The sequence below is a fragment of the Panthera pardus genome, unplaced genomic scaffold (genome assembly GCF_024362965.1).
Source record: "Panthera pardus isolate Hobbes unplaced genomic scaffold, ASM2436296v1 HiC_scaffold_24, whole genome shotgun sequence".
In the NCBI taxonomy this organism is placed as follows: Eukaryota; Metazoa; Chordata; class Mammalia; order Carnivora; family Felidae; genus Panthera; species Panthera pardus.
Genome location: NW_026526810.1, coordinates 103631114 through 103649330, shown reverse-complemented (window position 1 = coordinate 103649330; position 18217 = coordinate 103631114). Strand labels below are relative to the sequence as shown.

At 35.7% G+C, this 18217-nt stretch overlaps 1 protein-coding gene across 15 annotated transcripts in view; it reads right to left on the bottom strand.

Annotated features, from left to right (window-relative positions):
- FUT8 (fucosyltransferase 8) overlaps positions 1-18217 on the bottom strand; it is a 310615-nt gene that overhangs the window by 254132 nt on the left and 38266 nt on the right. For all 15 annotated transcript variants that reach the window (XM_053889503.1, XM_019451533.2, XM_053889508.1 and 12 more), the window contains exon 2: positions 7292-7389. The gene's annotated coding sequence lies outside the window, so the exon portion shown is untranslated. The remainder of the gene's footprint in view (positions 1-7291; positions 7390-18217) is intronic.

Genomic DNA, 18217 nt, shown 5'->3' with positions numbered 1-18217 from the left:
AAATTAAAAGAAAACAAAAAACACAAAACCCTCCACCAAACAAACAGTAATCCATTAATTCTGAATAGGTGTTTGAGGAGAGAAAAAAATGTGTTCAACATGATTTTCCTTCTTCCTTTCCTTTTTTTTTTTTTTTTTTTTTCCTGTGAAGCTGAAGGAATAGCTGGCTGGGGGATGCGGGGTAGGAGATTCCTCCAATTTCTCAAGCCTCTGTGAATCCAACAAAAACAAACACTACATAGAAAGTGAAGACTCCAAACCATAAAATAAATCAAACCCATCCATACTCTACTTTTCAATCTTTGCCAATTCATAATTCTCTGAAATTGGAAAATATTTATTACAAGTGGAAGAAACTTTATCTTGTTGTTAAATATTAGACCAACTTCAAGGTCTAAAATGAGGAGGGGAAAACTACAACGAAAGAGAATTTGATCCAAACCTGAATCATCAGCCACAATCTCCACCCTATACCCCACTCCTCCAAGAAAAGCCTTCCAGGCTTTTTTTCATTCATCAGAATCACCCACAGATCAAAAAATCTTGACTTTTTCTCACTGATGTGGACAGCATATTAAAAAAAAAAAACATACACTAACAACATTCTACTATTCTTTTCATTCTACTACTCTTTCACATTGATGGAAATGTGAACAGAAAATGATTCAGAAGATATTCTTATTACCGAATTATAGCATCTATTTATATTAGTTTTTATATTATGATCATTTTAACATTTTATTTCAAGTACTTCTACGGTATTATTGCAAATTTTATACTCTAGTATGTCTCCTAAAATTAAAAAAAAAGAAGCCACCACTGCTGTAGTAACTGGTGATGGTCTCTGAATCACCCAAATACTCATGCTGAAAACAGGAACTTGGGAAAATTTGTCTGTAATTGAAGAGCAGTTATGTAGGAAAGTCCTTAAGTTCAAGCGTTGAGAGATTCCCAGGGTTTCCTGGAAGATGGGTTTGATATTCTACTGCATGGAATGAATCAAAAATTCATTTTCTTCTACTTCAATCACTTTCATGCAAATCCAAAGATATTGGTTCAACCTACATTTATACTTACCACCAATACATACACACTGTTAATATGTACCTTGAAAAGGACAAGCACAGATACAACCATAGGTAGTTTTACTATTGCCAAAAAAATTTCCTGTTAAGCGTCCACAATATGTCTATGAAGTAACTATGTATTTTCAACATTATTCAAAGAAAGAATTCGAACAGTACTACAATGACTTACTCAAAACATAAGAAAAATCCAATGGAAGAAGAGACACTTACACCTAGAACTCCATCCAGCACCATGCACCACCTCACTAGACTATTACTATTCTCTAGTAAGAAGTTTTCTCAGATCCCATGACCACAGGAATATTATGATAGAGAAATGTGGGCAATGAAGGGAGAGCTACACTCTCATGCTCACTTCAGAAAAGGTTATTTCATTTTCTGAACTCAGCTGAGAGAGTACAGCAACAGCACATTTTTCTAAGTTCAAGTGAATTAACTGACCTGAAGAATGTCTCCCTTCCAAATATACTATTTCAAACTAACAGAAAAACAAAATATGGTTAAGTCAGAGAGATCAGGACTAACTGTATGTTTACCTAGTATCTTCATGAATGATCTTTACCCAATAATAAATAAAATCTTCTCCCATAAATAAGGCTACATTCACAGGTCAGAATCTATCATATCAGCATTTAAAGTATTCTCTATTTCCTTTTCTCATTTTGTCACTCCAACAAATTGAACACACACTCAACAATTACCAAACTTCAGAATCTGAGAGCTAGAAAGGCCCTTAGAGATCATTTGGTCCATTCCTCTTTTCTTCTAGACCTCCCCATTTACCTATTGAGACACTAATAGCTAGAGAAGACAGTAATTTTCTCAAGCTAGTTCATAGCAAGGTACAAACCAGAACCAAGGCAACTTGATTTCCGTACTGGTATTCTTTCCACTACATCATGCTGTTGTCAAAAACTCTGAAGAGCCTGAGATTTTATTCTAAATGCAAGTTAAGCAATCAGCTTGGACAGTGTCATGGATATTGAGAAACAAAATCATCTAGCCATACACAACTTAGATACTAAGTACTGAAACCACATACTCTTGTGTACTGGGTTGAATAATGTCCCTCCAGAATTCATTCATTGTGATCATAACCATATTTGGAAATCGGGTCTTTGCAGATATAATCAAGTAACATGAGGTTATAGTGAATTAAGGTGGGCTCTAATCCAATGACTGGTGTCCTTATAAGAGAAAAATTTTAATACAGATACGGAGGGAAGACTGCCATGTGAAGATGGAGGTAGAAATTAGAGTTATGCTGCTACAAACCAAAAAACACTAAGGACTTCTTGTAAACAACAAAAGTTAGGGATGAAAGGATTTTTTTAAGCCCGTAAGTGTGTGGTAATTTGTGATAGCAGTCCTAGAAAACTAATGTAACTACCTACACATACAACTTCCTGTGTATATTAACAAGACTTTATTAGGCCAATGTCCTCATTAGCATACCTCTACTATTCCAGAAGACTCTTGCATGAATATAACTTGATTGTTCATTATAGAAGCTTCAGGAAAGACCCATCAACTCTTCAACAAGAAACATCAACAATTTTCAAATCCTTGCTTTGCTGTTTCGCCAATTCTAAACTATTATATCATGGTATTCAATCCTAATCAGGCCCCATCATTACCACTGGAAGACTCAAATAAAATTTCAAATTCTCACATTTTAGCCTTGACTTTGCCCCTCTAAGATACCACCAAAGCTCTTGCAAGGTGGTATTCTCCTTCACAGCCTAAGCCATAAACTCGGCTTTGTTTTATCAGTAGGTTGTGTTAGTGATACCTGGTTAAATCAGCATCAGATAATCCTGGCAGAAGGTATGACACTCTTGGGTCAGAGACAAAGAAGTTTACTACTCAAAACAACAGTAGTGGCCAGAATATAATCTTTTGCACTGGTTCCCCAAGCTCTAATTCTTAAGAGGCAACACAAGGAGAGCCAGTGATGCCTGTACACACAGTAGGCTGTATTATAGGAGAAAAAAGCTGAGCTTATCCAATCTAAATCTTTCAAGGAGTAACAAACCCTATCTTTTCCCCCAAAGGGATTATCTTGATTATCCTGAACAGCAAAGAAATCTATCACCTGTCCTTATGGAAACACTATTTCTATCTACGTAGGCTGTTTGCTATACAAATTTCCTTAAAAGATAGCCCCCAACAAAAGCTGTCAATGCTTCTGCTCAGAATATGGACAGAAACACAAAAGACTCCTAAAGAATTGTCTCCAAATAGGTGTCCTCTTTGTCCTAAAAGGCTAGAAATTCTTAGGAAATCAGAATGAACATAGTATAACACAATAAGTATTACATGTTACAGGAGAAAAAAATTAGACCAAAGTATACTTTCTGTATAACTAAAACCACTTCAACTGAGTCACAATTTCTTAATATGCCTATACATCAAATACCCAAAAGTAAACACCTATGATATTATATTTATTTTAAAATGTTCCATTTCTAAAATAGTATCTCTAACAGGTTTTTTTTGCTAATTTTCTAGGTTTGGTAGTGCTCATGAGAAAAAGGAGCACTTTAATTATACCTGTAAACATGTTAATTAGTGAAATCCTCCAGAGCAGATTTTAGGATACTCAGACTTTCAACCAAAAAATCTAAGGTCCATATTTATCTGAAATGTTTGTGAAAATAGAGGTCTTATTTAAATTTTATACTTTTAGGAGTGCCTGGGTGGCTCAGTCAGTTAAGCGTCTGACTTCAGCTCAGGTCATGATCTCACAGTTCATGGGTTCAAGCCCCACGTCGGGCTCTGTGTTGACAGCTCAGAGTCTGGAGCCTGCTTTGGATTCTGTGTATCCCTCTCTCCCTGCCCCTCCCAACTAGCGCTCTGTCTCTGTCTCTCAAAAAATAAAATAAAAATGTTAAAAATAAATAAATAAATTTTATGCTTTTAAATTGATCTACATAAAAATGCTTTCACATAGTTATATTTAAACATCAACATCTTTTTTTGTATCTGTTTGAAAACTAAGATTGTATCTAATACCATTTCAATAGTGACCTGTTCTAACTTAAAGTCTGAAGTTAAAGTCTGAAAAAAGAAATTAAAAACTGAATTTTATAAACAATTTTATTTTTATTTTTTTACATTAATTTAAAACTTGGAGAGTGTTCTGCATCCTGGAGGGTGGGGGAGAAGCTATATTAGAATGTCTTCAGAATTGTCAAAAACTAAAATTTCCAAATAGTGTGCAGACATAAATAGTATTTTTAAACTGTAAACAACTTTAAATTGAGCAATTTAACTTTATCCCTACCCTTAGGTCAAGCAACAATCCCAGGATAAAGAAAGGCAGGATGATGAGTAAAATGAGCCACCACACTACATGTCTCCAGCTAGCTGTATGACTAAAAGCTTATCACTTCATCTCTCTAGGTCTCCTTTTTCCCATTTACAAAACACACACACATACACACACACACACACACACACACAGGCATTAACCTAAATGTTCCTCAAGGTCCATTTTGTGTAATAATTATGTGAGAAGCTTTTACCCTTCTGATAGGCTCCATTTTCTCATGCTTTAAGGAAATTCACTTTCTACTTTCTTGCCCTGCCAATCTTGTAGAATCCACCACAGATGCAAGGTATTCTAATGAACCCCAAGTAGTCCATGTATGGCTGAGACTAAACCATGCATTCAACAAGTTGTAATACTTGCTATCCTTCCTTCAGAAAATACCAAAATCTAAAACAATCACTGCTGACAAGAAGCTCAATCATCTAGGGGCACGTGAGTGGCTCAGTCAGTTAAGCGCCTGACTTTGGCTCAGGTCATGATGTCACACGGTTCATGAGTTCGAGCCCCGCTTCAGGCTCTGTGCTGACTGCTTCGAATTCTGTGTCTCCCTTTTTCTCTGCCCCTCCCCTGCTCACACTCTGTCTCTCTCTCAAAAATAAACAAACATTTAAAAAAAAAAAAAAAAAAAAAGGAAGCTTAATCATCTAAGCCAAAACAATCTTGAGAAAGAAGACCAAAGCTAGAGGTACCACAATCCCTGATTTGAATCTGTACTACAAACCTGCAATAATCAAAACAGTATGGTTTTGGCCCAAAATCAGACTCCTCAATCAATGGAACAGAATAGAAAGCCCTAAAATAAACATAAGCTTAAATGGTTAATTAACCTATGACAAAGGAGGCAAGAATATATAATAGGGGAAAAGACAGTCTCTTCAATAAATGGTGTTAGGAAAACTGGACAGCTACATCCAAAAGAATGAAACTGAATCACTTCCTTATACTACACACAAAAACAAACTCAAAATGGATTAAAGACCTCAATGTAATACCTGAAACCATAAAACTTAAAAAAAAAAAAAAAACAACAGGCAATGATCTCTTGGACATTGGCCTTAGTAATGTTTTTCAGGGTATGTCCCCAGGCAAGAGAAACAAAAGCAAAAATAAACAATTAGGATTACATCAAACTAAAAAGCTTTGCACAGTAAAGGAAACTATGAACAAAATGAAAAGGAAGCCTACTAAATGAGAGAAGATACTTGCAAATCCAATAAGGGTCTATATCCAATAAGGGGCTAATATCTAAAACATATAAAGAAGTCATACAACTCAAAACCAAAAAACAAACAATCCAATTAAAAATGGGCAGAAGACCTGAAAGAAGATATACACAAGGTCAACAGAAACATGAACATCACTAGTCATCGGAGAAATGCAAATCAAAACCACAATGAGATATCACCTTACACCAGTCAGAATGGCTAGTATCAAAGGAAACACACACACACACACACACACACACACACACACACACACAAGAAATAACAAGTGTTCACAAGAACATACAGAAAAGGAAACCCTTGTATACTATTGGTAGGATTGTAAATTGGTGGAGTCATTATGGAAAACAATACGGAGGTTTCTCAAAAAATTAAAAATAGAAATACCATTCAACACAGCAATTCCACTTCTGGGTATTTATCTACAGAAAATAAACATACTAATTCAAAAACATGTATGTACCCATATGTTTATTGCAGCATTATTTACAATAGCCAAGATATGGAAGCAACATAAAACTCCACTGACAGATGAATGGATAAAGAAGATGTGATATATATACACATATTACTCAGTCATAAAAAAAAATACTGAAATCTTGCCATTCATGACAACATGGATGGAGAGTACTGAGCTAAGTGAAATAAGTCAGATGGAAAAAGACAAATACCATATGATTTCACTTATACATAGAATCCAAAAAACAAAACACACAAACAAAAGAAACAGACTCATAAAAACTACCAGAGAACTGGTAGTTGCCAGAGAGGTGGCAGGAAAGGCAAAAGAGATGAAGGGGATTAAGAGGTACAAACTTCCAGTTATAAAATAATTAAGTCACAGGATGGAAAGTATAGCATAGGGAATGCAGTCAATATAATGTGATAAATTTGACTGATATAATCACCAAAAACTGGAAACTCCCCCAAAAGTCCATCAACTGGTAAATGGATAAACTAAATGATATATCACCATATAGCAGAACATAGCTCAGCAATAAAAAAAGAACAAATTACTAGTATACACAACATGAATGAATCCAAATGCATTACGTTAAGTGAAAGAAACTAGATTTCAAAAGCTACATACTAAATAATTCTAGTTAAATGACATACACGAAAAGGTAGACTATAGGGACAAAAAACAAATCAGTGGTTGCTAGGAGTTGCGGTAAAGGGAGAGGCTGACTACAAAGAGACAACATAAGTGAATTTAAAAGATTATGGTGACAAATATACATTTGTCAAAATTCCAAGATTAAACACTAAAAACAAATAATAACTTTAATGTAGGACTAAAATCTGGACAAGAATCCAACCTTTAAAAGTCAGCTATCAAAAATGTCAAAAAATTCTAAGATGAGTTGTTTATTTCAGCACCAAATATACCACACAACAATGCAAGTACAATGTACCATATTTAGCCATAAACAGGGAGTAAAACATTTTTATTTTATGTATTACAGATTACACATGGTACTCAGAAAATGTTTATTAACTAATACACAATTCAACAGAGGTTAGACTGACCTGGTCTTTCTACTTCACTGCTATACACATACATGGCTTCAAACACATAATTATCCATTTCTCAACATATTAATTTACAATTAGAACAGGGAAGTGCTGTCCACAAATATACTAACCTGAATTCGTTCAGTTAATCAATAAAGGCAATAGAACACTTTATCTTGAATGAAAATACCATCAGGGTCATGGGTACTCCCTCAGCAAAAGCAGCAACCTGGAACAACAAAAACAAATAAACAAATGAAATTGAGCCCTACTCAAAGTTCAGTTAGAATACCCTCAGTTATTATACCATTTAAAAAATTCCTTTTTCTCCCTTATAACATGTTATAACATGTGAAACTTTTGCAAGCCGTGTTTTTCTGCAAGCAGTGTTTTTCAAATCCCAATAAAGAACGGGTTTTTACTTTGCAAATTACAGTCAAACACAGTAACAGTGTCTTAATTTGCTCCATAGTTTATCTTAAAATAAGTCAGCACCTATAAAACTTACTGTGTGAACACAAAACCCTTTAATTTTGTCTACTTTTTAACATGTAGGACAATCAGAATTATCTCTCTTTTCAGACTAATGCTCAAAATCTTCTACAACCCTCACACCCCAATTAGCTCTACAACCTAATTTCTGACTATCTTCTACAGAAAATTCCATTCAAGCCAATTTAATTTGCTTGCTTTCCACAGAAAAATTTTGTCATTCTCTGCAACACACCATTCCTTCTTTTTAGAAGAGGGACTTTTTCTCCCTTATCCTCTTGGTGAATCAATGCATATCCATCAATTTTCTCAAAATCCAGCCCCTCCATTTCTCCCTGAGAGCTGATAAAATCACTCTGTACTCCATTAATCCTTGCCAGAATATGTTGCTGCCTTATACATGCGCCATCTCATGTGATCTTCTGATACGGGACCCTATCTCTTATTTCTTTTGCCTCCCAATTATATACTACCATGTTTGACACATAGAAAGTAATCATATGATTGACAAGTGAATGGTCTTAATAAAGATTCACACATCAAATGTTTACTAAGTACATATGTACAAGTCATTAAGTACAAAAAGCCAAGAATAAGATAGCAACACAATACATTCTTCGGAAATATGTCTTTCTGCCAGGTACTTTACTATTTATACATGAGATTTAGGACTGACATTATTATGAATTGTGAGAAGCAGTCTTTCTCCAATGACACCAAAGCCTACTGAAACCAATTTTTTGTGATTAGAGATAATAATGAACCAACTTCAACTCCTACTATTTTCATTTTAAATTCCAAAAGTCAAAAACCTATTCTGAGGCAGACCAGCTTATTAAGAACATTCAGTAAATTAAACTAAAAATAATAAGCACATTTGTATAGTGCTTTACTATTTACATTGTCTCAACTGCTAGATCTGGTTGAAAAAGACAAACTACTGCTAAGTTAACTACTCCAAGGGCCCATAAACAAACAATTCCTAAATGGCCATTAACTAGAAAAATCAGCTAAGGGCTCATCATCATTTCTTCCTAAACTTCACCCAAAAGGCTTTACCAACCTCCCACAATAATCCAGTAGTTTAGGATTTGTGCTTCTAGCCATTATGGTGTAACTGGTATCAGATTTACGCTCAGACAGTAAGCAACTACAAAACTAGAGAAAACATATGATGAAACAGTTTACAGACACTGGACAATAGTATAGCTATGCATTCCCTGAGTGAAGGAAACAAGCTAGATAAGCCCTATAAACACCTTGACTTTTTGCCAAGAGACATGTCTAGATACCACTGTAGGCAGGGAGCTTCAAAGCATAACACAGCAATCTCCTTAACTTGAAAAGACAAAGATCTAAGTTCAGTAAGTTATAGGTGGCAGGAATTACTGGAATAATATACCACAGAGGAGACATTATGCAAAAAAAAAAGCCCCATCTATGTAGGGGTCCACTTGAGTCTGACTTAATACTCATCTACACACAGAGTAAAATCCATGAGGCCAGGCAAAAAGCAACAGCTGGGGAACTAAAAAAAATGAACAAGCAGAGCTGAGGACATTGGAGGTTCCATCCAACCAGAGTAGAGAGAGACCTTGTATACTCTGGGCAATAAGGAGAGACCTCAGCATGGCTAAATCAGTCCTAGAATAAAGACTAGGGGCCCCTCAGTCGGTAAGTATCCCACTCTTTTCCAGCTCATGATCTCAGGTCATGATCTCAGGTTTCATGGGGTCGAGCCCCGTGTTGGGCTCTGCACAACAGTGTGGAGCAAGCTTGGGATTCTCTCTCTCTCTGACCCTCACCACCCCCACTCTGAAAATAAAGTAAAAATAAACATTAAAAAAAAAAAAAAAAGACAACTCTCTAATGAACCCAAAAGAGCTTAAAAACAAATCTTGAAGGAACAACCCAACCCTCAATTTAACATCTGTAACCAGATGATTAGCCAAATAGAAAACCTCATTATTTACAAGGCATCAGGTAAAGTATTCAGAAAGGTTCTGCCTCAGTAGTGGGGCAATTAGATTAAGTGATCCCACTCAACAAAGATTAAAAGCAATACTTAAAGGATCAAACACCTTCCAAGTAATTTCAATATATTCCAGAAAAAGTTTGAAGACTATTTACAGGAATACAAAAATATCCAGCACCCAACAAGGTAAAATTTGCAATGTCTCCTTTTACATGCCTGACAAGCATCAACTGATTTCCAAGCAAGTTTTTGAAAAATAAGAAAAAGGAAATAGAGCCATAATGAGTAAAAATATCAATCAAAACCAGCCTAGATATGACACAGTTGATAAGATTAGGAAACTAGGACATTAAAAGTTGTTATAAATGTATTCCATATGTTCTAGAAACCAGAAAAAAAGTTGACTACATTTTAACTAAAGACAAAAAAAAAAAATTAAGACCCAAATCAAACATCTAAAAATGACAACCAGAATGTTAGAGATGCTCTACCTGACACTCAGCGAATAATGAGATTTTCTTCTCTGATGGATCCAGACTCTATTCCTGGTGTTGTATGTGAGCTGTAAGTATTGTATTGTGCCCTCAATTCCTTTTGAGTGGTTCTTCCTAGCCTTAAGTAGTTCCCTCAAAGGCATGCACTGATTAGTACTCAACTGAATTCTTGAAAGGAACCTCTAGAGATCTGCCCAATTCTCTTGCAGCTCTCTCTTCTCAGACATTCTGCCCTGTGAACTCTAGGTGCCTTGGCTCCCCACAGCTTCCCAGCTCCATCTCTTCAACTCAGTAAGATTTCTTGGCTCCTCTGGGTTCTACTGACCTGCTCCATGCCTAGAAACTCTCTCCACGCTAGAGCAATCTTAAGTCTCACCTTGTTTGTTTCCTGTCTCTCAGGGATCAAAGTCTTTTGTTGCCTGATGGCAAATGTCTTAAAAACTGTTGTTTCATATTTTTTATCCAGTTACTTGTTTCAGGCGGAAGGATACCAATTCCTGCTGGTCCATCTTGGCTGGAAGCACTATATTAACCATTTTAAAGGGGAACTATGAGCTAAATTAACTTTGTGATAGCACTGAACACTGAAATTTTCCAAAATTAGATGTATCCAATTGACACCACTCATACATTAATAAGTTATCCGAAAGCATGTAATAAATGCATAATATGTGGTAACAAAAACATTAGTAACCATGAAGGTGAAATACCAGCTGTTTGCAAAGAATAAACAGCACCCAGTAAGAAAAACAATGAGGGGCGCCTGGGTGGCTCAGTCGGCTGAGCGTCCGGCTTCGGCTCAGGTCATGATCTCACGGTTTGTGAGTTTGAGCCCGAGTCGGACTCTGTGCTGACAGCTCGGAGCCTGGAGCCTGTTTCGGATTCTGTCTCTCTCTCTCTCTCTCTCTCTCTGCTCCTCCCCTGCTCATGCTCTGTCTCTGTCTCTCAAAATAAATAAATATTAAAAAAAAATTAAAAAAAAAAAGAAAAACAGTGAAAAGCTATTTGTTGGATATGTCTTTAATAGCCAATGCAACTAATCTAGAGAGTAAGGTCTTCTACCTGAAAATGAAGGAAGATTACCTCTCATATGCTGCTGAAGTTGCATGCGGTCAATATTTAAAAAAAAAAAAAAAAAAAAAGGTAATTCCCAAGGAGCTTACAGAGAGGCTTTTAATATGAGCAAGAAAGAGATGCAACCCACACACCCAATCTGCCTGGGGCTGGCTCTTAACTTTTTTGTATTTTACTATGAGATCCTTAATAATCCAAGCTTGCCTCCACACTGGCTACAATGGCTTTTGATGAGGCCACTTCAGAACTTGATATACTGAATGAAGCCTCATCCAAAGACAGTGCCCTCACCATGAAGTTGCTTAGAGACAACCTAACATTATGGACATCAGACACTGCAGGAGAAGAATGTGGTGCTGCAGAAGGAGCAGAAAACCAAATGCATATAGAGGATTATCCTTCTTCACCTCAAGAAACCTTATTCCATTTGAATTTCCTATAGTAAAGAATCCCATTCACATGTATGGAATCAAATGCTTATAGTCTTCACACTGCAGCTTTGGGAAAACTCCATCCCTTGATTTGTGTTTGCCTCGGCCTTTCTGGTGTGCAGTTACTGCTGTAGAAAAGTATTGATAGGGGCGCCTGGGTGGCTCAGTCAGTTAAGCGTCCGACTTCAGCTCAGGTCACGATCTGGAGGTCCGCGAGTTCGAGCCCCGCGTCGGGCTCTGGGCTGATGGCTCAGAGCCTGGAGCTTGCTTCCAATTCTGTGTCTCCCTCTCTCTCTGCCCCTCCCCCGTTCATGCTGTGTCTCTCTCTGTCTCAAAAATAAATAAACGTTAAAAAAAAAATTTTTAAAAAAAGAAAAGTATTGATAGCTTCAATTCATATAAACATAAGTAACTTCCAAACACTTACATACAAGACTAAAAATGTATCTGGTATTCAAGTAATCTAAACCAGTTCTGCAAGTAACTGTGTTTTGTATTACTGTGAAGATATGAAAATGTAGTTAATTATAATTTAAAGAGTCTTCTATATAACTTAATTTCCATTAAGTTATATTCCCTCTCTTACTCTTTTCGAGAGTTTCACCCTTTGAGTAAGCAACTTTTCTGCGTTCTTAATGTACTCCTTTTTGGTAGGAATCCAGAAGTATGAGATTAAATGAAAAAGCATTTGACATTTCTGGGCTGGCTGTCACAAACTGAAATGCCTCCTGTATCCTGTATATGATTGAGGTCTTATATGTCTATGACAACAGGAGTTTCCTTATTCACTCTCCATTTGCTATTTATGTTGACAACCTCCCTTCCCGATGAAATTTACTTACACCTCCTACCTTTATAGTTCTGGTATTCACTTCAGTATGTAACATAAGTAGCATGTTGCCACTAAGATGCAAGCATTGCTTTTGGCAAGTTAAAGTGCGTGTCACTTCTTAATACACTAGAAAGGGGAAATAAAGTACACAAGTCCACACCTAAAACTCTGGTACTTTTCCATGCAGATTTGTCCACATGTGAGAGGGTGTCCAGTTTGTCTAGTGATTGTTATTTAGAGAATTGGACCACTATTGTGTGGTCATTGACTGTGGTCCCAAAATAGCCTTGTGAAAACGTTATGCCTAACTTAACAGCACAGTAACATACAATAAAATAACATTTTTTAAAACAGGGGAGCCTGGGTGGCTCAGTCACTTAAGCATCCAACTCTTGACTTCAGCTCAGGTCATGATCTCATGGTTCGTGAGTTTGAACCCCGCATCAGGCTCTGCTCTGAAGGCATGGAGCCTGCTTGGGACTGTCTCTTTCTCTCTCTCTCTGACCCTCCCTGGCTCATGCACTCTCTCGCTCTCTCTCTCTCTCTTTTTCAAAAAATAAACTAAAATAAATGTTTTAACAACAAAAAAAGAGATTCCTTTATAGTTATTATCCTTTCAACTAGTCTGAAATCAGAAGGCAAAATACTAAAATTTCCATCAGTTGTAATAACATCCTTCCTTTTAAATTCCCATGGTAGTTTGAATTTCCAAATATTTTTCAATATGCCTTACATTGAATTTGGCTGTTTCCCCACCCCAATCTCCACAAGATGGTGTACACCATGAAAGCCAAGACCATGTGTAGTCATTTTCATATCCTTTGGTTTCTAACGCAGTGCCTTGACACACTGTGTTATACACTGACATTAGTATTTAACATTTTCTGCTCACCAATATCCCTTCTACCCAACTCAAGGATATTGCAAGGATCAAACAATAATATTTGTCAGAGTGCTTTGCAAAATAAAAATGTTTTACAGATGTCAGATGAATTTTATTTCATTATCTACGATTATTCCAAATCTTAGCTGGCAAGTAGCAGAATGCTCCAGGGAATGAAAAGGAAGTGACCCTCATGATTAGCATGAGTTTGATGGTGGCTCTGCAACCTCCTTTATTCTGTCCCCTTTACTACAGATTGGAAAGTCCACTTAGTCATGATATAAGTCATCACCCAACACCATCCCAGCCCCTACATCATCTGGCATTTTTATGGTTTCCAGCACCAGATCCAGTTCTAGCTCCCAATCTACAGTTCATAATGATTGGCCTTTTTGCTATAATCTTCTACCAGGCCCTTCCCTTACTGGGAACAAACCCAGTACAGAAAAAACCAACAAGGCAGAGGCTTATGACCTAACATTATCTCTGAGATGTTGAATAAAAAATCACTTATGGCTCTATGCCTTTTTTAAATATTTTTTAATGTTTAGTTATTATTTTGAGAGAGAGAGAAAGAATGAGCAGGGGAGGGGAAGAGAGAGAGAGGGAAACACAGAATCTAAAGCAGGCTCCAGGCTCTGAGCTGTCAGCACAGAGCCCGATGCAGGGCTCAAACTCATCCACCAAGAGATCATGACCTGAGCCGAAGTTGGATGCCCAACCGACTGACCCACCCAAGCACCCCATCTGTGCCTTTTAAAAAAATACAAGTATAAATATGTAACAATGCCTTAGCTGCACTTTAAGTAGGATATGAGGAACCCAGGATCTTGTGACTTTCAAGATTATCGTAACTCTCAAGAACACATTCTGGCATTGAGGTAAGAATCCTAAAACAGAAATGAGTCTTCAAATGTCGTCCCAGCTCTAAATATCAATTTACTACATGATTCTAGATCTAACATATCACTGCCCTAGATTTCTAGTTATTTTTATACAAATGAAAGAACTAGAATAAACTGTAAATGTCTCTTGCAACTCTAAAATTCTGGGAGTAAAAGCCCTATACCTTCTAGGAACCATCAAAATTCTTATTTAAATACCCATTAATCTTTATACCTTGCTACTAGACATGACTTCTTCCCCAACAATTCTAAATAATTCATTTAGACAAGATATGATTCAAGTAACCAGTTCTAAAAGTAATTGTTTTCTTTAATCTTTCGCTAAAAAATTTCTTTCCCGTCCAAAAATTTCTTTTTGTTTCATTATTCTAAATCAGAGATGTTTTCCTCTAACTTTACCATCAAATACACAGTGATTATACCTCCCTAATTTTCTGGAAACTGAAAACTACAGCTTATATTCACAAAGTTCAGCAATAAATTCACATAAAATTTACTTTCCAAAACCAATCCGGGATACCTTCAATTCTACTACATTAAAAACAATTTTTTTTCATTTTAAAAGTTTTATATTACAGCTAAGTTGCAGCATACAAAGTGTTTCCATATACCACACACCCAGATTCCCCTATTGTTAACATTTTATATTACTACGGAACACTTGTCACAATTAATGAAAAAATGTTATTATTACTAATGAAACTCCACACTTTATCCAGATAAATATAGTAAATATCAAAAAGTTTTCAAAGCAAACTTTTTTAAAGATTTTGCTATTTTAAAATCTTTATTTTATTTATTTTTTTAAATGTTTATTTATTAATTTTGAGAGAGAGAGTGCACACACACAAGCAGGGGAGGGGAAGACAAAAGGAGAGAAAGCATCTCAAATAGACTCTGTGCTGTCAGTGCAGAGCCCGACACAGGGCTCAATCCCAAGAACTGCAAGTTCATGACCAGAGCTGAAATCAAGAGTTGGACACTGAACCGACTGAACCACCCAGGTGCCCCTCGAAGCAAATTATTAAAAAGAGCAATGAAAATGTAATTCAACATAATGAATGCCACACAGTAAACAGAATACACATGGTAAACAAAATAAAATAAATATTTGTCAGGAGCTAAAATCTAGCATATCGTTGTCAATAATAAATGCAAAGAGCTTAACTCCTCCACTAAAAGAAAAAAGATTATTTTAGATTGGCTCATGAAGTAAAACTCAATTGTATACTTACATTACAAGCAACACCTAAAACAAAGTAATGAAGAAACATTAAAAGGAAATATATGAGCAAAAGTAAAATGGGCAAATACAATCAAAATGAAAGCAGAGGTTATGATCTTAATAACTGACAAAAAACACCTAGCCCCAAAAGACACCTAGCAAGACAAAGTACAACTTTTTTTATTCTAAAAGACAAATAAATTGGGGAGCCTGGGTGGCTCAGTCGATTAAGTGTCTGACTTCGGCTCAGGTCATGATATCGCAGTTCGTGGGTTCCAGCCCCGTGTCAGGCTCTGTGCTGACAGCTCAGAGCCTAGAGCCTGCTTTGGATTCTGTGTCTCCCTCTCTTTCTGCCCCTCCCCCACTCACAGTCTGTCTCTCTCTCTCTCAAAAATAAAACACTAAAATAAATAAATAAATAAATTTTAAGAGACAAATTAACAATGAGGAAGATAAATCAATTATGAATACTTTTGCACCAAAGAGCCCCATCACAAGCTTTATAAAAAAAAAAAAAAAGTCTACAGTAGCTGTATGAAAAAATTAATACAAACAGAATAATAGTAGGTGAAGCCACAGAAGACCAAAGCAATGTAATCAGTAAGGTAAATTACTATACCATATTGAACTTACTATATTGTTTTCTCTATCACAGCACAAAGCTCAATCTCTTTTCAAGTGGATATGGACTATTCACAAAAACTGATCATATATAAGGTCATACAGAAAATCTCAGTAAGTTCAACAATAATAGAAATAACACAAATTATGTTCTCTGATCACAGCGCAATAAAACTACATATGAAAAATAACAATAAAAAGCCCTTACTCCTGCAGGTTAAAAAATGTTATTTTAAACATCTTTTGAAGGAAATAGAAAACAACAAAACTGTAAGTATATGAAAAAATAAGATAAATTTCAAATGGATCAGAGATGGAAATATAAAAATTAAAACCATGAAAGTCCTGCAAGAAAACATGGATGATTTCAAGTATAACCTGGGAATGAGGAAAGTCAGTCTAGCAGTGATTCAAAATCCAAAGGTAAAAGATAGCATTTTTAATTAATAAAGTCAACAATAAAAACCCTTTTTCAAAGTATACATGGCCAAAAGACCCTCAAAACTATAAGTAAAGGCAGAAAACAAACTGTGAGAAAAATGTGGCTGCTAAGCATTACTGCATACTTGACTTGCAGCCAGTCCAAACTCAGATGTGCTGTTGAGTATGAAATACACACAAGATTTTAAGACTTGGTACAAAAAAGAATTCAACTATCTCATCAATAATTTTTATACTGACTACATGCCAATGATAATACTCATTTTGAGTGTTGAAATGACAGGATTTTAAATATAAGTGGTAATATTTGGATATTTATAATTAATTATTGTAATTAAAATTATATTTTTATTTTTTATTGTGAAATTTAAATTTTCTAGTAGCCACATGTGGCTCACATTACATTTCTATCAGATAGCACTAATTTATATTGTGATCCAATAATCCCCCAACTCTGCAGCCATTCTAAAGATACACTTTCACAAATACAATATAACATATGGAGAAGGTTATTCCAACGAGACATCATTTGCAATGGAAAAGATTAGAAATACGCCAACAAGGTCTGGATGCATAAACTACAATATACTAGCACAGTGAATATTATATAGCTGTAAAAAAGAATGAAGAGGACCTCTATGCATATATGCTCTCCAGTATATATACTGTTATGTAAATACAAGTAATGTACAGAACAAATACAAAGTATGCCAGCTTTTAAGAAAAAAAATATAGATTATATATATATATTTTAAAACAAAATACTGGAAATACCAAAATTAATAAAAAGTTACTTGTAAAAGGCAAGGAAGAGAATGGGACCAAAAGGAGGAGATATGGGTAGAAGAATGTTTATCTAAGCTTATATCATTAATTAGTTTTGATTTTTGAACTAAATACATGTTTTACATAGTTAAGAATAAAATTAAATCAAAAGGCAGGGGGTAGGGAGCATGGTACCTGGGTGGCTCAGTTGGTTAAGCGTCCACTCTTGATTTCAGTGCAGGTCATGATCTCACAGTTCGTGGGATCAAGTCCCGTGTTGGGCTCCATGCTGACAGCCTGCTTGGGGTCCTCTCTCCCTGCCTCTCCCTTGCTCATGCTCTCTCTCTCTCTCTCTCTCTCTCTCTCAAAATAAATATAAATAAACTTTAAAAAAATTAAATCAAAAGGAAAAACAAAAGCCCCAAACAAATGATCTTAAATACATACGGAGTTGGTAAAATAACTACACACAAAAAAGAATTATTTAAAATGACTCTGAAAGACAGCACTCTAGCTACAGATATATGGCTAATATAGGTATATTAGCAGAATATATTCTAAAGAGAAGAACTACTAAAGAAATCTTGAAATTCAGTTTTATGATTTTATGATAATTATAATTCTGGTGTGATTTGTGAACAATTTTTCTGCAACATGTACAATAAACCAAATAGATAAATATGTTATTAGGAACTAAGATATTTAGTATGGTGGGGAAAACATAAAATGAAAAAAATTAATACGAAATAGACTCTATTGTTAAGTTTGAATTGATGTATGAATTTAATTTTTTAAAAATATATCTATTTCGGGGAGCCTGGGTGACTCAATCAGTTAAGCATCCAACTTCAGCTCAGGTCACGATCTCACAGTTCATGAGTTCGAGCCCCACATCGGGTTCTGTGCTGACAGCTCAGAG